At 41.2% G+C, this 25,528-nt stretch overlaps 4 non-coding genes across 4 annotated transcripts; all 4 read right to left on the reverse strand.

Moving 5' to 3' along the window:
- Window positions 1–15,319: 15,319 nt before the first annotated feature.
- TRNAY-GUA (transfer RNA tyrosine (anticodon GUA)) lies at window positions 15,320–15,405 on the reverse strand. The gene is given in 2 exon segments: window positions 15,320–15,355; window positions 15,369–15,405. It is a non-coding gene; the product is annotated as a tRNA-Tyr (tRNA).
- Window positions 15,406–22,972: 7,567 nt separating this feature from the next.
- TRNAY-GUA (transfer RNA tyrosine (anticodon GUA)) lies at window positions 22,973–23,058 on the reverse strand. The gene is given in 2 exon segments: window positions 22,973–23,008; window positions 23,022–23,058. It is a non-coding gene; the product is annotated as a tRNA-Tyr (tRNA).
- Window positions 23,059–24,217: 1,159 nt separating this feature from the next.
- On the reverse strand, window positions 24,218–24,303 carry TRNAY-GUA (transfer RNA tyrosine (anticodon GUA)). The gene is given in 2 exon segments: window positions 24,218–24,253; window positions 24,267–24,303. It is a non-coding gene; the product is annotated as a tRNA-Tyr (tRNA).
- Window positions 24,304–24,864: 561 nt separating this feature from the next.
- Window positions 24,865–24,950, reverse strand: TRNAY-GUA (transfer RNA tyrosine (anticodon GUA)). Its single transcript is given in 2 exon segments — window positions 24,865–24,900; window positions 24,914–24,950. It is a non-coding gene; the product is annotated as a tRNA-Tyr (tRNA).
- Window positions 24,951–25,528: the final 578 nt, after the last annotated feature.

Consider the following 25,528-nt stretch of genomic DNA (forward strand, 5'->3'; position numbering starts at 1 on the left):
CCTTCAATCTGCATTTGAACCAGCGACCTAAGGATGCCTGTTTTACCACTACAGTCCTCTGCTCTACCAACTGAGCTATCGAAGGCTTGGCAAACCAGGTTCTAGCAAGCTCAATACGAGCTTCCACTTCAACCGTCGACATTCAAACATCTCTTGCAATTCGTGCAAAATACTACAAATTTGGCTTGTGAGGTTCCCGAATTGAGTAAAAGCACATCAGTTCACAATTAAAAAAATGACCCCCTCCGCAGTCTCCCGCATGTTACTGACCACCATACTAAGGGGGAAAAGTTGAAAGGCGGCGCCTCACAGGCCATCTCCTCAGAGTATTCAGCCGTGTTGGGCCTTGACAATATTTTAATATCTTGGATGGTGTATAGTGTTCTCTCATTTCCCTTGAGAAATCAAGATTGTTAAGGGGATTCTGCTGTTTTGCCAGTTCATAGCAAGAGATGGGGATCCAAAACACCTGACAGGAAACCAATGATGATTCGTGTTGGACAGAAAAATAACGTGGCCAAAGCCTCAAAGCAAAAGGCATCTATTTTCAGTAATGAAATATAATATAATTATAAATTGTCTGTTATTTTACTTTCCAAGTATTTTACTTTCCAAGTATTCAATAAAATGTGCATTTGGCAAAAGTCCTTTGGCCGGATTTGAACCAGCAACCTAAGGATGCCTGTTTTGCCATTACAGTCCTCCGTTCTACCAACTGAGCTATCGAAGGCTTGGCAAATCATTCTCTAGCAAACTCAATACGAGCTTCCACTTCAACAGTCGACTTGTAAACATCTCTTGCAATTCGTGCAAAATACTACAAATTTGGCTTGTGAGGTTCCCGAATTGAGTAAAAGCACATCAGTTCCCAATTAAAAAAATGACCCCCTCCGCAGTCTCCCGCATGTTACTGACCACCATACTAAGGGGGAAAAGTTGAAAGGCGGCACCTCACAGGCCATCTCCTCAGAGTATTCAGCCGCGTTGGGCCTTGACAATATTTTAATATCTTGGATGGTGTATAGTGTTCTCCCATTTCCCTTGAGAAATCAAGATTGTCAAGGGGATTCTGCTGTTTTGTCAGTTCATAGCAAGAGATGGGGATCCAAAACACCTCACAGGAAACCAACGAAGATTCGTGTTGGACAGAAAAATAACATGGTCACAGCCTCAAAGCAAAAGGCATCTATTTTCAGTGATGAAATATAATATAATTATAAATTGTCTGTTATTTTACTTTCCAAGTATTTTACTTTCCAAGTATTCAATAAAATGTGCATTTGGCAAAAGTCCTTCGAGCCGGATTTGAACCAGTGACCTAATGATGCCTGTTTTACCACTACAGTCCTCTGCTCTACCAACTGAGCTATCGAAGGCTTGGCAAATCAGTCTCTAGCAAACTCAATACGAGCTTCCACTTACACCGTCGACTTGTAAACATCTCTTGCAATTCGTGCAAAATACTACAAATTTGGCTTGTGAGGTTCCCGAATTGAGTAAAAGCACATCAGTTCCCAATTTAAAAAATGACCCCCTCCGCAGTCTCCCGCATGTTACTGACCACCATACTAAGGGGGAAAAGTTGAAAGGCGGCGCCTCACAGGCCATCTCCTCAGAGTATTCAGCCGTGTTGGGCCTTGACAATATTTTAATATCTTGGATGGTGTATAGTGTTCTCTCATTTCCCTTGAGAAATCAAGATTGTCAAGGGGATTCTGCTGTTTTGCCAGTTCATAGCAAGAGATGGGGATCCAAAACACCTCACAGGAAACCAATGAAGATTGGTGTTGGACAGAAACATAACGTGGCGACAGCCTCAAAGCAAAAGGCATCTATTTTCAATGATGAAATATAATATAATTATAAATTGTCTGTTATTTTATTTTCCAAGCATTTTACTTTCCAAGTATTCAATAAAATTTGCATTTGGCAAAAGTCCTTCAATCTGCATTTGAACCAGCGACCTAAGGATGCCTGTTTTACCACTACAGTCCTCTGCTCTACCAACTGAGCTATCGAAGGCTTGGCAAAACAGGCTCTAGCAAGCTCAATACGAGCTTCCACTTCAACCGTCGACATTCAAACATCTCTTGCAATTCGTGCAAAATACTACAAATTTGGCTTGTGAGGTTCCCGAATTGAGTAAAAGCACATCAGTTCACAATTAAAAAAATGACCCCCTCCGCAGTCTCCCGCATGTTACTGACCACCATACTAAGGGGGAAAAGTTGAAAGGCGGCGCCTCACAGGCCATCTCCTCAGAGTATTCAGCCGTGTTGGGCCTTGACAATATTTTAATATCTTGGATGGTGTATAGTGTTCTCTCATTTCCCTTGAGAAATCAAGATTGTTAAGGGGATTCTGCTGTTTTGCCAGTTCATAGCAAGAGATGGGGATCCAAAACACCTGACAGGAAACCAATGAAGATTCGTGTTGGACAGAAAAATAACGTGGCCACAGCCTCAAAGCAAAAGGCATCTATTTTCAGTAATGAAATATAATATAATTATAAATTGTCTGTTATTTTACTTTCCAAGTATTTTACTTTCCAAGTATTCAATAAAATGTGCATTTGGCAAAAGTCCTTTGGCCGGATTTGAACCAGCGACCTAAGGATGCCTGTTTTGCCGTTACAGTCCTCCGTTCTACCAACTGAGCTATCGAAGGCTTGGCAAATCATTCTCTAGCAAACTCAATACGAGCTTCCACTTCAACCGTCGACTTGTAAACATCTCTTGCAATTCGTGCAAAATACTACAAATTTGGCTTGTGAGGTTCCCGAATTGAGTAAAAGCACATCAGTTCCCAATTTAAAAAATGACCCCCTCCGCAGTCTCCCGCATGTTACTGACCACCATACTAAGGGGGAAAAGTTGAAAGGCGGCTCCTCACAGGCCATCTCCTCAGAGTATTCAGCCGTGTTGGGCCTTGACAATATTTTAATATCTTGGATGGTGTATAGTGTTCTCTCATTTCCCTTGAGAAATCAAGATTGTCAAGGGGATTCTGCTGTTTTGCCAGTTCATAGCAAGAGATGGGGATCCAAAACACCTCACAGGAAACCAATGAAGATTCGTGTTGGACAGAAAAATAACGTGGCCACAGCCTCAAAGCAAAAGGCATCTATTTTCAGTGATGAAATATAATATAATTATAAATTGTCTGTTATTTTACTTTCCAAGTATTTTACTTTCCAAGTATTCAATAAAATGTGCATTTGGCAAAAATTCCTTCGAGCCGGATTTGAACCAGCGACCTAAGGATGCCTGTTTTACCACTACAGTCCTCAGCTCTACCAACTGAGCTATTGAAGGCTAGGCAAATCAGTCTCTAGCAAGCTCAATACGAGCTTCCACTTCAACCGTCGACATTCAAACATCTCTTGCAATTCTTGCAAAATACTACAAATTTGGCTTGTGAGGTTCCCGAATTGAGTAAAAGCACATCAGTTCACAATTAAAAAAATGACCCCCTCCGCAGTCTCCCGCATGTTACTGACCACCATACTAAGGAGGAAAAGTTGAAAGGCGGCGCCTCGCAGGCCATCTCCTCAGAGTATTCATCAGTGTTCGGCCATGACAATATTTTAATATCTTGGATGGTGTATAGTGTTCTCTCATTTTCCTTGAGAAATCAAGATTGTCAAGGGGATTCTGCTGTTTTGCCAGTTCATAGCAAGAAATGGGGATCCAAAACACCTCACAGGAAACCAAAGAAGATTCGTGTTGGACAGAAAAATAACGTGGCCACAGCCTCAAAGCAAAAGGCATCTATTTTCAGTGATGAAATATAATATAATTATAAATTGTCTGTTATTTTACTTTCCAAGTATTTTACTTTCCAAGTATTCAATAAAATGTGCATTTGGCAAAAGTCCTTTGAGCCGGATTTGAACCAGCGACGAGCTATCGAAGGCTTGGCAAATCATTCTCTAGCAAACTCAATACGAGCTTCCACTTCAACCGTCGACTTGTAAACATCTCTTGCAATTCGTGCAAAATACTACAAATTTGGCTTGTGAGGTTCCCGAATTGAGTAAAAGCACATCAGTTCCCAATTAAAAAAATGACCCCCTCCGCAGTCTCCCGCATGTTACTGACCACCATACTAAGGAGGAAAAGTTGAAAGGCGGCGCCTCACAGGCCATCTCCTCAGAGTATTCAGCCGTGTTGGGCCTTGACAATATTTTAATATCTTGGATGGTGTATAGTGTTCTCTCATTTCCCTTGAGAAATCAAGATTGTCAAGGGGATTCTGCTGTTTTGCCAGTTCATAGCAAGAGATGGGGATCCAAAACACCTCACAGGAAACCAATGAAGATTGGTGTTGGACAGAAACATAACGTGGCGACAGCCTCAAAGCAAAAGGCATCTATTTTCAATGATGAAATATAATATAATTATAAATTGTCTGTTATTTTATTTTCCAAGCATTTTACTTTCCAAGTATTCAATAAAATTTGCATTTGGCAAAAGTCCTTCAATCTGCATTTGAACCAGCGACCTAAGGAAGCCTGTTTTACCACTACAGTCCTCTGCTCTACCAACTGAGCTATCGAAGGCTTGGCAAACCAGGCTCTAGCAAGCTCAATACGAGCTTCCACTTCAACCGTCGACATTCAAACATCTCTTGCAATTCGTGCAAAATACTACAAATTTGGCTTGTGAGGTTCCCGAATTGAGTAAAAGCACATCAGTTCACAATTAAAAAAATGACCCCCTCCGCAGTCTCCCGCATGTTACTGACCACCATACTAAGGGGGAAAAGTTGAAAGGCGGCACCTCACAGGCCGTCTCCTCAGAGTATTCAGCCGCGTTGGGCCTTGACAATATTTTAATATCTTGGATGGTGTATAGTGTTCTCCCATTTCCCTTGAGAAATCAAGATTGTCAAGGGGATTCTGCTGTTTTGTCAGTTCATAGCAAGAGATGGGGATCCAAAACACCTCACAGGAAACCAACGAAGATTCGTGTTGGACAGAAAAATAACATGGTCACAGCCTCAAAGCAAAAGGCATCTATTTTCAGTGATGAAATATAATATAATTATAAATTGTCTGTTATTTTACTTTCCAAGTATTTTACTTTCCAAGTATTCAATAAAATGTGCATTTGGCAAAAGTCCTTCGAGCCGGATTTGAACCAGTGACCTAATGATGCCTGTTTTACCACTACAGTCCTCCGCTCTACCAACTGAGCTATTGAAGGCTAGGCAAATCAGTCTCTAGCAAGCTCAATACGAGCTTCCACTTCAACCGTCGACATTCAAACATCTCTTGCAATTCTTGCAAAAAACTACAAATTTGGCTTGTGAGGTTCCCGAATTGAGTAAAAGCACATCAGTTCACAATTAAAAAAATGACCCCCTCCGCAGTCTCCCGCATGTTACTGACCACCATACTAAGGAGGAAAAGTTGAAAGGCGGCGCCTTGCAGGCCATCTCCTCAGAGTATTCATCAGTGTTCAGCCATGACAATATTTTAATATCTTGGATGGTGTATAGTGTTCTCTCATTTTCCTTGAGAAATCAAGATTGTCAAGGGGATTCTGCTGTTTTGCCAGTTCATAGCAAGAAATGGGGATCCAAAACACCTCACAGGAAACCAAAGAAGATTCGTGTTGGACAGAAAAATAACGTGGCCACAGCCTCAAAGCAAAAGGCATCTATTTTCAGTGATGAAATATAATATAATTATAAATTGTCTGTTATTTTACTTTCCAAGTATTTTACTTTCCAAGTATCCAATAAAATGTGCATTTGGCAAAAGTCCTTTGAGCCGGATTTGAACCAGCGACGAGCTATCGAAGGCTTGGCAAATCATTCTCTAGCAAACTCAATACGAGCTTCCACTTCAACCGTCGACTTGTAAACATCTCTTGCAATTCGTGCAAAATACTACAAATTTGGCTTGTGAGGTTCCCGAATTGAGTAAAAGCACATCAGTTCCCAATTAAAAAAATGACCCCCTCCGCAGTCTCCCGCATGTTACTGACCACCATACTAAGGAGGAAAAGTTGAAAGGCGGCGCCTCACAGGCCATCTCCTCAGAGTATTCAGCCGTGTTGGGCCTTGACAATATTTTAATATCTTGGATGGTGTATAGTGTTCTCTCATTTCCCTTGAGAAATCAAGATTGTCAAGGGGATTCTGCTGTTTTGCCAGTTCATAGCAAGAGATGGGGATCCAAAACACCTCACAGGAAACCAATGAAGATTGGTGTTGGACAGAAACATAACGTGGCGACAGCCTCAAAGCAAAAGGCATCTATTTTCAATGATGAAATATAATATAATTATAAATTGTCTGTTATTTTATTTTCCAAGCATTTTACTTTCCAAGTATTCAATAAAATTTGCATTTGGCAAAAGTCCTTCAATCTGCATTTGAACCAGCGACCTAAGGAAGCCTGTTTTACCACTACAGTCCTCTGCTCTACCAACTGAGCTATCGAAGGCTTGGCAAACCAGGCTCTAGCAAGCTCAATACGAGCTTCCACTTCAACCGTCGACATTCAAACATCTCTTGCAATTCGTGCAAAATACTACAAATTTGGCTTGTGAGGTTCCCGAATTGAGTAAAAGCACATCAGTTCACAATTAAAAAAATGACCCCCTCCGCAGTCTCCCGCATGTTACTGACCACCATACTAAGGGGGAAAAGTTGAAAGGCGGCACCTCACAGGCCGTCTCCTCAGAGTATTCAGCCGCGTTGGGCCTTGACAATATTTTAATATCTTGGATGGTGTATAGTGTTCTCCCATTTCCCTTGAGAAATCAAGATTGTCAAGGGGATTCTGCTGTTTTGTCAGTTCATAGCAAGAGATGGGGATCCAAAACACCTCACAGGAAACCAACGAAGATTCGTGTTGGACAGAAAAATAACATGGTCACAGCCTCAAAGCAAAAGGCATCTATTTTCAGTGATGAAATATAATATAATTATGAATTGTCTGTTATTTTACTTTCCAAGTATTTTACTTTCCAAGTATTCAATAAAATGTGCATTTGGCAAAAGTCCTTCGAGCCGGATTTGAACCAGTGACCTAATGATGCCTGTTTTACCACTACAGTCCTCCGCTCTACCAACTGAGCTATCGAAGGCTTGGCAAATCAGTCTCTAGCAAACTCAATACGAGCTTCCACTTACACCGTCGACTTGTAAACATCTCTTGCAATTCGTGCAAAATACTACAAATTTGGCTTGTGAGGTTCCCGAATTGAGTAAAAGCACATCAGTTCCCAATTAAAAAAATGACCCCCTCCGCAGTCTCCCGCATGTTACTGACCACCATACTAAGGAGGAAAAGTTGAAAGGCGGCGCCTCACAGGCCATCTCCTCAGAGTATTCAGCCGTGTTGGGCCTTGACAATATTTTAATATCTTGGATGGTGTATAGTGTTCTCTCATTTCCCTTGAGAAATCAAGATTGTCAAGGGGATTCTGCTGTTTTGCCAGTTCATAGCAAGAGATGGGGATCCAAAACACCTCACAGGAAACCAATGAAGATTGGTGTTGGACAGAAACATAACGTGGCGACAGCCTCAAAGCAAAAGGCATCTATTTTCAATGATGAAATATAATATAATTATAAATTGTCTGTTATTTTATTTTCCAAGCATTTTACTTTCCAAGTATTCAATAAAATTTGCATTTGGCAAAAGTCCTTCAATCTGCATTTGAACCAGCGACCTAAGGATGCCTGTTTTACCACTACAGTCCTCTGCTCTACCAACTGAGCTATCGAAGGCTTGGCAAACCAGGCTCTAGCAAGCTCAATACGAGCTTCCACTTCAACCGTCGACATTCAAACATCTCTTGCAATTCGTGCAAAATACTACAAATTTGGCTTGTGAGGTTCCCGAATTGAGTAAAAGCACATCAGTTCACAATTAAAAAAATGACCCCCTCCGCAGTCTCCCGCATGTTACTGACCACCATACTAAGGGGGAAAAGTTGAAAGGCGGCGCCTCACAGGCCATCTCCTCAGAGTATTCAGCCGTGTTGAGCCTTGACAATATTTTAATATCTTGGATGGTGTATAGTGTTCTCTCATTTCCCTTGAGAAATCAAGATTGTTAAGGGGATTCTGCTGTTTTGCCAGTTCATAGCAAGAGATGGGGATCCAAAACACCTGACAGGAAACCAATGAAGATTCGTGTTGGACAGAAAAATAACGTGGCCAAAGCCTCAAAGCAAAAGGCATCTATTTTCAGTAATGAAATATAATATAATTATAAATTGTCTGTTATTTTACTTTCCAAGTATTTTACTTTCCAAGTATTCAATAAAATGTGCATTTGGCAAAAGTCCTTTGGCCGGATTTGAACCAGCAACCTAAGGATGCCTGTTTTGCCATTACAGTCCTCCGTTCTACCAACTGAGCTATCGAAGGCTTGGCAAATCATTCTCTAGCAAACTCAATACGAGCTTCCACTTCAACAGTCGACTTGTAAACATCTCTTGCAATTCGTGCAAAATACTACAAATTTGGCTTGTGAGGTTCCCGAATTGAGTAAAAGCACATCAGTTCCCAATTAAAAAAATGACCCCCTCCGCAGTCTCCCGCATGTTACTGACCACCATACTAAGGGGGAAAAGTTGAAAGGCGGCACCTCACAGGCCATCTCCTCAGAGTATTCAGCCGCATTGGGCCTTGACAATATTTTAATATCTTGGATGGTGTATAGTGTTTCCCATTTCCCTTGAGAAATCAAGATTGTCAAGGGGATTCTGCTGTTTTGTCAGTTCATAGCAAGAGATGGGGATCCAAAACACCTCACAGGAAACCAACGAAGATTCGTGTTGGACAGAAAAATAACATGGTCACAGCCTCAAAGCAAAAGGCATCTATTTTCAGTGATGAAATATAATATAATTATAAATTGTCTGTTATTTTCCTTTCCAAGTATTTTACTTTCCAAGTATTCAATAAAATGTGCATTTGGCAAAAGTCCTTCGAGCCGGATTTGAACCAGTGACCTAATGATGCCTGTTTTACCACTACAGTCCTCCGCTCTACCAACTGAGCTATCGAAGGCTTGGCAAATCAGTCTCTAGCAAACTCAATACGAGCTTCCACTTACACCGTCGACTTGTAAACATCTCTTGCAATTCGTGCAAAATACTACAAATTTGGCTTGTGAGGTTCCCGAATTGAGTAAAAGCACATCAGTTCCCAATTTAAAAAATGACCCCCTCCGCAGTCTCCCGCATGTTACTGACCACCATACTAAGGGGGAAAAGTTGAAAGGCGGCGCCTCACAGGCCATCTCCTCAGAGTATTCAGCCGTGTTGGGCCTTGACAATATTTTAATATCTTGGATGGTGTATAGTGTTCTCTCATTTCCCTTGAGAAATCAAGATTGTCAAGGGGATTCTGCTGTTTTGCCAGTTCATAGCAAGAGATGGGGATCCAAAACACCTCACAGGAAACCAATGAAGATTGGTGTTGGACAGAAACATAACGTGGCGACAGCCTCAAAGCAAAAGGCATCTATTTTCAATGATGAAATATAATATAATTATAAATTGTCTGTTATTTTATTTTCCAAGCATTTTACTTTCCAAGTATTCAATAAAATTTGCATTTGGCAAAAGTCCTTCAATCTGCATTTGAACCAGCGACCTAAGGATGCCTGTTTTACCACTACAGTCCTCTGCTCTACCAACTGAGCTATCGAAGGCTTGGCAAAACAGGCTCTAGCAAGCTCAATACGAGCTTCCACTTCAACCGTCGACATTCAAACATCTCTTGCAATTCGTGCAAAATACTACAAATTTGGCTTGTGAGGTTCCCGAATTGAGTAAAAGCACATCAGTTCACAATTAAAAAAATGACCCCCTCCGCAGTCTCCCGCATGTTACTGACCAACATACTAAGGGGGAAAAGTTGAAAGGCGGCGCCTCACAGGCCATCTCCTCAGAGTATTCAGCCGTGTTGGGCCTTGACAATATTTTAATATCTTGGATGGTGTATAGTGTTCTCTCATTTCCCTTGAGAAATCAAGATTGTTAAGGGGATTCTGCTGTTTTGCCAGTTCATAGCAAGAGATGGGGATCCAAAACACCTGACAGGAAACCAATGAAGATTCGTGTTGGACAGAAAAATAACGTGGCCACAGCCTCAAAGCAAAAGGCATCTATTTTCAGTAATGAAATATAATATAATTATAAATTGTCTGTTATTTTACTTTCCAAGTATTTTACTTTCCAAGTATTCAATAAAATGTGCATTTGGCAAAAGTCCTTTGGCCGGATTTGAACCAGCGACCTAAGGATGCCTGTTTTGCCGTTACAGTCCTCCGTTCTACCAACTGAGCTATCGAAGGCTTGGCAAATCATTCTCTAGCAAACTCAATACGAGCTTCCACTTCAACCGTCGACTTGTAAACATCTCTTGCAATTCGTGCAAAATACTACAAATTTGGCTTGTGAGGTTCCCGAATTGAGTAAAAGCACATCAGTTCCCAATTTAAAAAATGACCCCCTCCGCAGTCTCCCGCATGTTACTGACCACCATACTAAGGGGGAAAAGTTGAAAGGCGGCTCCTCACAGGCCATCTCCTCAGAGTATTCAGCCGTGTTGGGCCTTGACAATATTTTAATATCTTGGATGGTGTATAGTGTTCTCTCATTTCCCTTGAGAAATCAAGATTGTCAAGGGGATTCTGCTGTTTTGCCAGTTCATAGCAAGAGATGGGGATCCAAAACACCTCACAGGAAACCAATGAAGATTCGTGTTGGACAGAAAAATAACGTGGCCACAGCCTCAAAGCAAAAGGCATCTATTTTCAGTGATGAAATATAATATAATTATAAATTGTCTGTTATTTTACTTTCCAAGTATTTTACTTTCCAAGTATTCAATAAAATGTGCATTTGGCAAAAATTCCTTCGAGCCGGATTTGAACCAGCGACCTAAGGATGCCTGTTTTACCACTACAGTCCTCCGCTCTACCAACTGATCTATTGAAGGCTAGGCAAATCAGTCTCTAGCAAGCTCAATACGAGCTTCCACTTCAACCGTCGACATTCAAACATCTCTTGCAATTCTTGCAAAATACTACAAATTTGGCTTGTGAGGTTCCCGAATTGAGTAAAAGCACATCAGTTCACAATTAAAAAAATGACCCCCTCCGCAGTCTCCCGCATGTTACTGACCACCATACTAAGGAGGAAAAGTTGAAAGGCGGCGCCTCGCAGGCCATCTCCTCAGAGTATTCATCAGTGTTCGGCCATGACAATATTTTAATATCTTGGATGGTGTATAGTGTTCTCTCATTTTCCTTGAGAAATCAAGATTGTCAAGGGGATTCTGCTGTTTTGCCAGTTCATAGCAAGAAATGGGGATCCAAAACACCTCACAGGAAACCAAAGAAGATTCGTGTTGGACAGAAAAATAACGTGGCCACAGCCTCAAAGCAAAAGGCATCTATTTTCAGTGATGAAATATAATATAATTATAAATTGTCTGTTATTTTACTTTCCAAGTATTTTACTTTCCAAGTATTCAATAAAATGTGCATTTGGCAAAAGTCCTTTGAGCCGGATTTGAACCAGCGACGAGCTATCGAATGCTTGGCAAATCATTCTCTAGCAAACTCAATACGAGCTTCCACTTCAACCGTCGACTTGTAAACATCTCTTGCAATTCGTGCAAAATACTACAAATTTGGCTTGTGAGGTTCCCGAATTGAGTAAAAGCACATCAGTTCCCAATTAAAAAAATGACCCCCTCCGCAGTCTCCCGCATGTTACTGACCACCATACTAAGGAGGAAAAGTTGAAAGGAGGCGCCTCACAGGCCATCTCCTCAGAGTATTCAGCCGTGTTGGGCCTTGACAATATTTTAATATCTTGGATGGTGTATAGTGTTCTCTCATTTCCCTTGAGAAATCAAGATTGTCAAGGGGATTCTGCTGTTTTGCCAGTTCATAGCAAGAGATGGGGATCCAAAACACCTCACAGGAAACCAATGAAGATTGGTGTTGGACAGAAACATAACGTGGCGACAGCCTCAAAGCAAAAGGCATCTATTTTCAATGATGAAATATAATATAATTATAAATTGTCTGTTATTTTATTTTCCAAGCATTTTACTTTCCAAGTATTCAATAAAATTTGCATTTGGCAAAAGTCCTTCAATCTGCATTTGAACCAGCGACCTAAGGAAGCCTGTTTTACCACTACAGTCCTCTGCTCTACCAACTGAGCTATCGAAGGCTTGGCAAACCAGGCTCTAGCAAGCTCAATACGAGCTTCCACTTCAACCGTCGACATTCAAACATCTCTTGCAATTCGTGCAAAATACTACAAATTTGGCTTGTGAGGTTCCCGAATTGAGTAAAAGCACATCAGTTCACAATTAAAAAAATGACCCCCTCCGCAGTCTCCCGCATGTTACTGACCACCATACTAAGGGGGAAAAGTTGAAAGGCGGCACCTCACAGGCCGTCTCCTCAGAGTATTCAGCCGCGTTGGGCCTTGACAATATTTTAATATCTTGGATGGTGTATAGTGTTCTCCCATTTCCCTTGAGAAATCAAGATTGTCAAGGGGATTCTGCTGTTTTGTCAGTTCATAGCAAGAGATGGGGATCCAAAACACCTCACAGGAAACCAACGAAGATTCGTGTTGGACAGAAAAATAACATGGTCACAGCCTCAAAGCAAAAGGCATCTATTTTCAGTGATGAAATATAATATAATTATAAATTGTCTGTTATTTTACTTTCCAAGTATTTTACTTTCCAAGTATTCAATAAAATGTGCATTTGGCAAAAGTCCTTCGAGCCGGATTTGAACCAGTGACCTAATGATGCCTGTTTTACCACTACAGTCCTCCGCTCTACCAACTGAGCTATCGAAGGCTTGGCAAATCAGTCTCTAGCAAACTCAATACGAGCTTCCACTTACACCGTCGACTTGTAAACATCTCTTGCAATTCGTGCAAAATACTACAAATTTGGCTTGTGAGGTTCCCGAATTGAGTAAAAGCACATCAGTTCCCAATTTAAAAAATGACCCCCTCCGCAGTCTCCCGCATGTTACTGACCACCATACTAAGGGGGAAAAGTTGAAAGGCGGCGCCTCACAGGCCATCTCCTCAGAGTATTCAGCCGTGTTGGGCCTTGACAATATTTTAATATCTTGGATGGTGTATAGTGTTCTCTCATTTCCCTTGAGAAATCAAGATTGTCAAGGGGATTCTGCTGTTTTGCCAGTTCATAGCAAGAGATGGGGATCCATAACACCTCACAGGAAACCAATGAAGATTGGTGTTGAACAGAAATATAACGTGGCCACAGCCTCAAAGCAAAAGGCATCTATTTTCAGTGATGAAATATAATATAATTATAAATTGTCTGTTATTTTATTTTCCAAGTATTTTACTTTCCAAGTATTCAATAAAATTTGCATTTGGCAAAAGTCCTTCGATCCGGATTTCAACCAGCGACCTAAGGATGCCTGTTTTACCACTACAGTCCTCAGCTCTACCAACTGAGCTATCGAAGGCTTGGCAAATCAGTCTCTAGCAAGCTCAATATGAGCTTCCACTTCAACCGTCGACTTGTAAACATCTCTTGCAATTCGTGCAAAATACTACAAATTTGGCTTGTGACGTTCCCGAATTGAGTAAAAGCACATCAGTTCCCAATTAAAAAATGACCCCCTCCTCAGTCTCCCGCATGTTACTGACCACCATACTAAGGAGGAAAAGTTGAAAGGCGGCGCCTCACAGGCCATCTCCTCAGAGTATTCAGCCGTGTTGGGCCTTGACAATATTTTAATATCTTGGATGGTGTATAGTGTTCTCTCATTTCCCTTGAGAAATCAAGATTGTCAAGGGGATTCTGCTGTTTTGCCAGTTCATAGCAAGAGATGGGGATCCAAAACACCTCACAGGAAACCAATGAAGATTCGTGTTGGACAGAAAAATAACGTGGCCACAGCCTCAAAGCAAAAGGCATCTATTTTCAGTGATGAAATATAATATAATTATAAATTGTCTGTTATTTTACTTTCCAAGTATTTTACTTTCCAAGTATTCAATAAAATGTGCATTTGGCAAAAATTCCTTCGAGCCGGATTTGAACCAGCGACCTAAGGATGCCTGTTTTACCACTACAGTCCTCCGCTCTACCAACTGAGCTATTGAAGGCTAGGCAAATCAGTCTCTAGCAAGCTCAATACGAGCTTCCACTTCAACCGTCGACATTCAAACATCTCTTGCAATTCTTGCAAAATACTACAAATTTGGCTTGTGAGGTTCCCGAATTGAGTAAAAGCACATCAGTTCACAATTAAAAAAATGACCCCCTCCGCAGTCTCCCGCATGTTACTGACCACCATACTAAGGAGGAAAAGTTGAAAGGCGGCGCCTCGCAGGCCATCTCCTCAGAGTATTCATCAGTGTTCGGCCATGACAATATTTTAATATCTTGGATGGTGTATAGTGTTCTCTCATTTTCCTTGAGAAATCAAGATTGTCAAGGGGATTCTGCTGTTTTGCCAGTTCATAGCAAGAAATGGGGATCCAAAACACCTCACAGGAAACCAAAGAAGATTCGTGTTGGACAGAAAAATAACGTGGCCACAGCCTCAAAGCAAAAGGCATCTATTTTCAGTGATGAAATATAATATAATTATAAATTGTCTGTTATTTTACTTTCCAAGTATTTTACTTTCCAAGTATTCAATAAAATGTGCATTTGGCAAAAGTCCTTTGAGCCGGATTTGAACCAGCGACGAGCTATCGAAGGCTTGGCAAATCATTCTCTAGCAAACTCAATACGAGCTTCCACTTCAACCGTCGACTTGTAAACATCTCTTGCAATTACTGCAAAATACTACAAATTTGGCTTGTGAGGTTCCCGAATTGAGTAAAAGCACATCAGTTCTCAATTACAAAAATGACCCCCTCCGCAGTCTCCCGCATGTTACTGACCACCATACTAAGGGGGAAAAGTTGAAAGGCGCGCCTCACAGTCCATCTCCTCAGAGTATTCAGCCGTGTTGGGCCTTGACAATATTTTAATATCTTGGATGGTGTATAGTGTTCTCCCATTTCCCTTGAGAAATCAAGATTGTCAAGGGGATTCTGCTGTTTTGTCAGTTCATAGCAAGAGATGGGGATCCAAAACACCTCACAGGAAACCAACGAAGATTGGTTTCGGACAGAAAAATAACGTGGCCACAGCCTCAAAGCAAAAGGCATCTATTTTCAATGATGAAATATAATATAATTATAAATTGTCTGTTATTTTACTTTCCAAGTATTTTACTTTCCAAGTATTCAATAAAATGTGCATTTGGCAAAAGTCCTTCGAGCCGGATTTGAACCAGCGACCTAAGGATGCCTGTTTTATCACTACAGTCCTCTGCTCTACCAACTGAGCTATCGAAGGCTTGGCAAATCATTCTCTAGCAAACTCAATACGAGCTTCCACTTCAACCGTCGACTTGTAAACATCTCTTGCAATTCGTGCAAAATACTACAAATTTGGCTTGTGAGGTTCCCGAATTGAGTAAAAGCACATCAGTTCCCAATTAAAAAAATGACCCCCTCCGCAGTCTCCCGCATGTTACTGACCACCATACTAAGGAGGAAAAGTTGAAAGGCGGCGCCTCACAGGCCATCTCCTCAGAGTATTCAGCCGTGTTGGGCCTTGACAATATTTTAATATCTTGGATGGTGTATAGTGTTCTCTCATTTCCCTTGAGAAATCAAGATTGTCAAGGGGATTCTGCTGTTTTGCCAGTTCATAGCAAGAGATGGGGATCCAAAACACCTCACAGGAAACCAATGAAGATTGGTGTTGGACAGAAACATAACGTGGCGACAGCCTCAAAGCAAAAGGCATCTATTTTCAATGATGAAATATAATATAATTATAAATTGTCTGTTATTTTATTTTCCAAGCATTTTACTTTCCAAGTATTCAATAAAATTTGCATTTGGCAAAAGTCCTTCAATCTGCATTTGAACCAGCGACCTAAGGATGCCTGTTTTACCACTACAGTCCTCTGCTCTACCAACTGAGCTATCGAAGGCTTGGCAAACCAGGCTCTAGCAAGCTCAATACGAGCTTCCACTTCAACCGTCGACATTCAAACATCTCTTGCAATTCGTGCAAAATACTACAAATTTGGCTTGTGAGGTTCCCGAATTGAGTAAAAGCACATCAGTTCACAATTAAAAAAATGACCCCCTCCGCAGTCTCCCGCATGTTACTGACCACCATACTAAGGGGGAAAAGTTGAAAGGCGGCGCCTCACAGGCCATCTCCTCAGAGTATTCAGCCGTGTTGGGCCTTGACAATATTTTAATATCTTGGATGGTGTATAGTGTTCTCTCATTTCCCTTGAGAAATCAAGATTGTTAAGGGGATTCTGCTGTTTTGCCAGTTCATAGCAAGAGATGGGGATCCAAAACACCTGACAGGAAACCAATGAAGATTCGTGTTGGACAGAAAAATAACGTGGCCACAGCCTCAAAGCAAAAGGCATCTATTTTCAGTGATGAAATATAATATAATTATAAATTATCTGTTATTTTACTTTCCAAGTATTTTACTTTCCAAGTATTCAATAAAATGTGCATTTGGCAAAAGTCCTTTGGCCGGATTTGAACCAGCGACCTAAGGATGCCTGTTTTGCCATTACAGTCCTCCGTTCTACCAACTGAGCTATCGAAGGCTTGGCAAATCATTCTCTAGCAAACTCAATACGAGCTTCCACTTCAACCGTCGACTTGTAAACATCTCTTGCAATTCGTGCAAAATACTACAAATTTGGCTTGTGAGGTTCCCGAATTGAGTAAAAGCACATCAGGTCCCAATTAAAAAAATGACCCCCTCCGCAGTCTCCCGCATGTTACTGACCACCATACTAAGGGGGAAAAGTTGAAAGGCGGCACCTCACAGGCCATCTCCTCAGAGTATTCAGCCGCGTTGGGCCTTGACAATATTTTAATATCTTGGATGGTGTATAGTGTTCTCCCATTTCCCTTGAGAAATCAAGATTGTCAAGGGGATTCTGCTGTTTTGTCAGTTCATAGCAAGAGATGGGGATCCAAAACACCTCACAGGAAACCAACGAAGATTCGTGTTGGACAGAAAAATAACATGGTCACAGCCTCAAAGCAAAAGGCATCTATTTTCAGTGATGAAATATAATATAATTATAAATTGTCTGTTATTTTACTTTCCAAGTATTTTACTTTCCAAGTATTCAATAAAATGTGCATTTGGCAAAAGTCCTTCGAGCCGGATTTGAACCAGTGACCTAATGATGCCTGTTTTACCACTACAGTCCTCCGCTCTACCAACTGAGCTATCGAAGGCTTGGCAAATCAGTCTCTAGCAAACTCAATACGAGCTTCCACTTACACCGTCGACTTGTAAACATCTCTTGCAATTCGTGCAAAATACTACAAATTTGGCTTGTGAGGTTCCCGAATTGAGTAAAAGCACATCAGTTCCCAATTTAAAAAATGACCCCCTCCGCAGTCTCCCGCATGTTACTGACCACCATACTAAGGGGGAAAAGTTGAAAGGCGGCGCCTCACAGGCCATCTCCTCAGAGTATTCAGCCGTGTTGGGCCTTGACAATATTTTAATATCTTGGATGGTGTATAGTGTTCTCTCATTTCCCTTGAGAAATCAAGATTGTCAAGGGGATTCTGCTGTTTTGCCAGTTCATAGCAAGAGATGGGGATCCATAACACCTCACAGGAAACCAATGAAGATTGGTGTTGAACAGAAATATAACGTGGCCACAGCCTCAAAGCAAAAGGCATCTATTTTCAGTGATGAAATATAATATAATTATAAATTGTCTGTTATTTTATTTTCCAAGTATTTTACTTTCCAAGTATTCAATAAAATTTGCATTTGGCAAAAGTCCTTCGATCCGGATTTCAACCAGCGACCTAAGGATGCCTGTTTTACCACTACGGTCCTCAACTCTACCAACGGAGCTATCGAAGGCTTGGCAAATCAGTCTCTAGCAAGCTCAATATGAGCTTCCACTTCAACCGTCGACTTGTAAACATCTCTTGCAATTCGTGCAAAATACTACAAATTTGGCTTGTGACGTTCCCGAATTGAGTAAAAGCACATCAGTTCCCAATTAAAAAATGACCCCCTCCGCAGTCTCCCGCATGTTACTGACCACCATACTAAGGGGGAAAAGTTGAAAGGCGGCGCCTCACAGGCCATCTCCTCAGAGTATTCAGCCGTGTTGGGCCTTGACAATATTTTAATATCTTGGATGGTGTATACTGTTCTCTCATTTCCCTTGAGAAATCAAGATTGTCAAGGGGATTCTGCTGTTTTGCCAGTTCATAGCAAGAGATGGGGATCCAAAACACCTCACAGGAAACCAATGAAGATTGGTGTTGAACAGAAATATAACGTGGCCACAGCCTCAAAGCAAAAGGCATCTATTTTCAGTGATGAAATATAATATAATTATAAATTGTCTGTTATTTTATTTTCCAAGTATTTTACTTTCCAAGTATTCAATAAAATTTGCATTTGGCAAAAGTCCTTCAATCCGGATTTCAACCAGCGACCTAAGGATGCCTGTTTTACCACTACAGTCCTCCGCTCTACCAACTGAGCTATCGAAGGCTTGGCAAATCAGTCTCTAGCAAGCTCAATACGAGCTTCCACTTCAACCGTCGATATACGAGCTTCCACTTCAACCGTCGACTTGTAAACATCTCTTGCAATTCGTGCAAAATACTACAAATTTGGCTTGTGAGGTTCCCGAATTGAGTAAAAGCACATCAGTTCCCAATTAAAGAAATGACCCCCTCCGCAGTCTCCCGCATGTCACTGACCACCATACTAATGGGGAAAAGTTGAAAGGCGGCGCCTCACAGGCCATCTCCTCAGAGTATTCAGCCGTGTTGGGCCTTGACAATATTTTAATATCTTGGATGGTGTATACTGTTCTCTCATTTCCCTTGAGAAATCAAGATTGTCAAGGGGATTCTGCTGTTTTGCCAGTTCATAGCAAGAGATGGGGATCCGAATCACCTCACAGGAAACCAATGAAGATTGGTGTTGGACAGAAACATAACGTGGCCACAGCCTCAAAGCAAAAGGCATCTATTTTCAGTGATGAAATATAATATAATTATAAATTGTCTGTTATTTTACTACCCAAGTATTTTACTTTCCAAGTATTCAATAAAATTTGCATTTGGCAAAAGTCCTTCGAGCAGGATTTGAACCAGCGACCTAAGGATGCCTGTTTTACCACTACAGTGCTCCGCTCTACCAACTGAGCAATCGAAGGCTTGGCAAATCATTCTCTAGCAAACTCAATACGAGCTTCCACTTCAACCGTCGACTTGTAAACATCTCTTGCAATTCGTGCAAAATACTACAAATTTGGCTTGTGGGGTTCCCGAATTGAGTAAAAGCACATCAGTTCCCAATTAAAAAAATGACCCCCTCCGCAGTCTCCCGCATGTTACTGACCACCATACTAAGGAGGAAAAGTTGAAAGGCGGCGCCTCACAGGCCATCTCCTCAGAGTATTCAGCCGTGTTGGGCCTTGACAATATTTTAATATCTTGGATGGTGTATAGTGTTCTCTCATTTCCCTTGAGAAATCAAGATTGTCAAGGGGATTCTGCTGTTTTGCCAGTTCATAGCAAGAGATGGGGATCCAAAACACCTCACAGGAAACCAATGAAGATTCGTGTTGGACAGAAAAATAACGTGGCCACAGCCTCAAAGCAAAAGGCATCTATTTTCAGTGATGAAATATAATATAATTATAAATTGTCTGTTATTTTACTTTCCAAGTATTTTACTTTCCAAGTATTCAATAAAATGTGCATTTGGCAAAAATTCCTTCGAGCCGGATTTGAACCAGCCACCTAAGGATGCCTGTTTTACCACTACAGTCCTCCGCTCTACCAACTGAGCTATCGAAGGCTAGGCAAATCAGTCTCTAGCAAGCTCAATACGAGCTTCACTTCAACCGTCGACATTCAAACATCTCTTGCAATTCTTGCAAAATACTACAAATTTGGCTTGTGAGGTTCCCGAATTGAGTAAAAGCACATCAGTTCACAATTAAAAAAATGACCCCCTCCGCAGTCTCCCGCATGTTACTGACCACCATACTAAGGAGGAAAAGTTGAAAGGCGGCGCCTCGCAGGCCATCTCCTCAGAGTATTCATCAGTGTTCGGCCATGACAATATTTTAATATCTTGGATGGTGTATAGTGTTCTCTCATTTTCCTTGAGAAATCAAGATTGTCAAGGGGATTCTGCTGTTTTGCCAGTTCATAGCAAAAATGGGGATCCAAAACACCTCACAGGAAACCAAAGAAGATTCGTGTTGGACAGAAAAATAACGTGGCCACAGCCTCAAAGCAAAAGGCATCTATTTTCAGTGATGAAATATAATATAATTATAAATTGTCTGTTATTTTACTTTCCAAGTATTTTACTTTCCAAGTATTCAATAAAATGTGCATTTGGCAAAAGTCCTTTGAGCCGGATTTGAACCAGCGACGAGCTATCGAAGGCTTGGCAAATCATTCTCTAGCAAACTCAATACGAGCTTCCACTTCAACCGTCGACTTGTAAACATCTCTTGCAATTCGTGCAAAATACTACAAATTTGGCTTGTGAGGTTCCCGAATTGAGTAAAAGCACATCAGTTCACAATTAAAAAAATGACCCCCTCCGCAGTCTCCCGCATGTTACTGACCACCATACTAAGGGGGAAAAGTTGAAAGGCGGCGCCTCACAGGCCATCTCCTCAGAGTATTCAGCCGTGTTGGGCCTTGACAATATTTTAATATCTTGGATGGTGTATAGTGTTCTCTCATTTCCCTTGAGAAATCAAGATTGTTAAGGGGATTCTGCTGTTTTGCCAGTTCATAGCAAGAGATGGGGATCCAAAACACCTGACAGGAAACCAATGAAGATTTGTGTTGGACAGAAAAATAACGTGGCCACAGCCTCAAAGCAAAAGGCATCTATTTTCAGTAATGAAATATAATATAATTATAAATTGTCTGTTATTTTACTTTCCAAGTATTTTACTTTCCAAGTATTCAATAAAATGTGCATTTGGCAAAAGTCCTTTGGCCGGATTTGAACCAGCAACCTAAGGATGCCTGTTTTGCCATTACATTCTACCAACTGAGCTATCGAAGGCTTGGCAAATCATTCTCTAGCAAACTCAATACGAGCTTCCACTTCAACCGTCGACTTGTAAACATCTCTTGCAATTCGTGCAAAATACTACAAATTTGGCTTGTGAGGTTCCCGAATTGAGTAAAAGCACATCAGTGCCCAATTAAAAAAATGACCCCCTCCGCAGTCTCCCGCATGTTACTGACCACCATACTAAGGGGGAAAAGTTGAAAGGCGGCACCTCACAGGCCATCTCCTCAGAGTATTCAGCCGCGTTGGGCCTTGACAATATTTTAATATCTTGGATGGTGTATAGTGTTCTGCCATTTCCCTTGAGAAATCAAGATTGTCAAGGGGATTCTGCTGTTTTGTCAGTTCATAGCAAGATATGGGGATCCAAAACACCTCACAGGAAACCAACGAAGATTCGTGTTGGACAGAAAAATAACATGGTCACAGCCTCAAAGCAAAAGGCATCTATTTTCAGTGATGAAATATAATATAATTATAAATTGTCTGTTATTTTACTTTCCAAGTATTTTACTTTCCAAGTATTCAATAAAATGTGCATTTGGCAAAAGTCCTTCGAGCCGGATTTGAACCAGTGACCTAATGATGCCTGTTTAACCACTACAGTCCTCCGCTCTACCAACTGAGCTATCGAAGGCTTGGCAAATCAGTCTCTAGCAAACTCAATACGAGCTTCCACTTACACCGTCGACTTGTAAACATCTCTTGCAATTCGTGCAAAATACTACAAATTTGGCTTGTGAGGTTCCCGAATTGAGTAAAAGCACATCAGTTCCCAATTTAAAAAATGACCCCCTCCGCAGTCTCCCGCATGTTACTGACCACCATACTAAGGGGGAAAAGTTGAAAGGCGGCGCCTCACAGGCCATCTCCTCAGAGTATTCAGCCGTGTTGGGCCTTGACAATATTTTAATATCTTGGATGGTGTATAGTGTTCTCTCATTTCCCTTGAGAAATCAAGATTGTCAAGGGGATTCTGCTGTTTTGCCAGTTCATAGCAAGAGATGGGGATCCATAACACCTCACAGGAAACCAATGAAGATTGGTGTTGAACAGAAATATAACGTGGCCACAGCCTCAAAGCAAAAGGCATCTATTTTCAGTGATGAAATATAATATAATTATAAATTGTCTGTTATTTTACTTTCCAAGTATTTTACTTTCCAAGTATTCAATAAAATGTGCACTTGGCAAAAGTCCTTCGAGCCGGATTTGAACCAGCGACCTAAGGATGCCTGTTTTACCACTACCGTCCTCCGCTCTACCAACTGAGCTGTCGAAGGCTTGGCAAATCATTCTCTAGCAAACTTGGCTTGTGAGGTTCCCAAATTGAGTAAAAGCACATCAGTTCCCAATTAAAAAAATGACCCCCTCCGCAGTCTCCCGCATGTTACTGACCACCATACTAAGGGGGAAAAGTTGAAAGGCGACACCTCACAGGCCATCTCCTCAGAGTATTCAGCCGTGTTGGGCCTTGACAATATTTTAATATCTTGGATGGTGTATAGTGTTCTCTCATTTCCCTTGAGAAATCAAGATTGTCAAGGGGATTCTGCTGTTTTGCCAGTTCATAGCAAGAGATGGGGATCCAAAACACCTCACAGGAAACCAATGAAGATTCGTGTTGGACAGAAAAATAACGTGGCCACAGCCTCAAAGCAAAAGGCATCTATTTTCAGTGATGAAATATAATATAATTATAAATTGTCTGTTATTTTACTTTCCAAGTATTTTACTTTCCAAGTATTCAATAAAATGTGCATTTGGCAAAAATTCCTTCGAGCCGGATTTGAACCAGCGACCTAAGGATGCCTGTTTTACCACTACAGTCCTCCGCTCTACCAACTGAGCTATCGAAGGCTTGGCAAATCAACTCTAGCAAACTCAATACGAGCTTCCACTTCAACCGTCGACATTCAAACATCTCTTGCAATTCTTGCAAAATACTACAAATTTGGCTTGTGAGGTTCCCGAATTGAGTAAAAGCACATCAGTTCACAATTAAAAAAATGACCCCCTCCGCAGTCTCCCGCATGTTACTGACCACCATACTAAGGAGGAAAAGTTGAAAGGCGGCGCCTCGCAGGCCATCTCCTCAGAGTATTCATCCGTGTTCGGCCATGACAATATTTTAATATCTTGGATGGTGTATAGTGTTCTCTCATTTTCCTTGAGAAATCAAGATTGTCAAGGGGATTCTGCTGTTTTGCCAGTTCATAGCAAGAAATGGGGATCCAAAACACCTCACAGGAAACCAAAGAAGATTCGTGTTGGACAGAAAAATAACGTGGCCACAGCCTCAAAGCAAAAGGCATCTATTTTCAGTGATGAAATATAATATAATTATAAATTGTCTGTTATTTTACTTTCCAAGTATTTTACTTTCCAAGTATTCAATAAAATGTGCATTTGGCAAAAGTCCTTTGAGCCGGATTTGAACCAGCGACGAGCTATCGAAGGCTTGGCAAATCATTCTCTAGCAAACTCAATACGAGCTTCCACTTCAACCGTCGACTTGTAAACATCTCTTGCAATTACTGCAAAATACTACAAATTTGGCTTGTGAGGTTCCCGAATTGAGTAAAAGCACATCAGTTCTCAATTACAAAAATGACCCCCTCCGCAGTCTCCCGCATGTTACTGACCACCATACTAAGGGGGAAAAGTTGAAAGGCGCGCCTCACAGGCCATCTCCTCAGAGTATTCAGCCGTGTTGGGCCTTGACAATATTTTAATATCTTGGATGGTGTATAGTGTTCTCCCATTTCCCTTGAGAAATCAAGATTGTCAAGGGGATTCTGCTGTTTTGTCAGTTCATAGCAAGAGATGGGGATCCAAAACACCTCACAGGAAACCAACGAAGATTGGTTTCGGACAGAAAAATAACGTGGCCACAGCCTCAAAGCAAAAGGCATCTATTTTCAATGATGAAATATAATATAATTATAAATTGTCTGTTATTTTACTTTCCAAGTATTTTACTTTCCAAGTATTCAATAAAATGTGCATTTGGCAAAAGTCCTTCGAGCCGGATTTGAACCAGCGACCTAAGGATGCCTGTTTTATCACTACAGTCCTCCGCTCTACCAACTGAGCTATCGAAGGCTTGGCAAATCATTCTCTAGCAAACTCAATACGAGCTTCCACTTCAACCGTCGACTTGTAAACATCTCTTGCAATTCGTGCAAAATACTACAAATTTGGCTTGTGAGGTTCCCGAATTGAGTAAAAGCACATCAGTTCCCAATTAAAAAAATGACCCCCTCCGCAGTCTCCCGCATGTTACTGACCACCATACTAAGGAGGAAAAGTTGAAAGGCGGCGCCTCACAGTCCATCTCCTCAGAGTATTCAGCCGTGTTGGGCCTTGACAATATTTTAATATCTTGGATGGTGTATAGTGTTCTCTCATTTCCCTTGAGAAATCAAGATTGTCAAGGGGATTCTGCTGTTTTGCCAGTTCATAGCAAGAGATGGGGATCCAAAACACCTCACAGGAAACCAATGAAGATTGGTGTTGGACAGAAACATAACGTGGCGACAGCCTCAAAGCAAAAGGCATCTATTTTCAATGATGAAATATAATATAATTATAAATTGTCTGTTATTTTACTTTCCAAGTATTTTACTTTCCAAGTATTCAATAAAATGTGCATTTGGCAAAAATTCCTTCGAGCCGGATTTGAACCAGCGACCTAAGGATGCCTGTTTTACCACTACAGTCCTCCGCTCTACCAACTGAGCTATCGAAGGCTAGGCAAATCAGTCTCTAGCAAGCTCAATACGAGCTTCCACTTCAACCGTCGACATTCAAACATCTCTTGCAATTCGTGCAAAATACTACAAATTTGGCTTGTGAGGTTCCCGAATTGAGTAAAAGCACATCAGTTCACAATTAAAAAAATGACCCCCTCCGCAGTCTCCCGCATGTTACTGACCACCATACTAAGGGGGAAAAGTTGAAAGGCGGCGCCTCACAGGCCATCTCCTCAGAGTATTCAGCCGTGTTGGGCCTTGACAATATTTTAATATCTTGGATGGTGTATAGTGTTCTCTCATTTCCCTTGAGAAATCAAGATTGTCAAGGGGATTCTGCTGTTTTGCCAGTTCATAGCAAGAGATGGGGATCCAAAACACCTGACAGGAAACCAATGAAGATTCATGTTGGACAGAAAAATAACGTGGCCACAGCCTCAAAGCAAAAGGCATCTATTTTCAGTAATGAAATATAATATAATTATAAATTGTCTGTTATTTTACTTTCCAAGTATTTTACTTTCCAAGTATTCAATAAAATGTGCATTTGGCAAAAGTCCTTTGGCCGGATTTGA

Source organism: Ambystoma mexicanum, chromosome 1p (genome assembly GCF_040938575.1).
Source record: "Ambystoma mexicanum isolate Mex_15411 chromosome 1p, UKY_AmexF1_1, whole genome shotgun sequence".
Taxonomy (NCBI): domain Eukaryota; kingdom Metazoa; phylum Chordata; class Amphibia; order Caudata; family Ambystomatidae; genus Ambystoma; species Ambystoma mexicanum.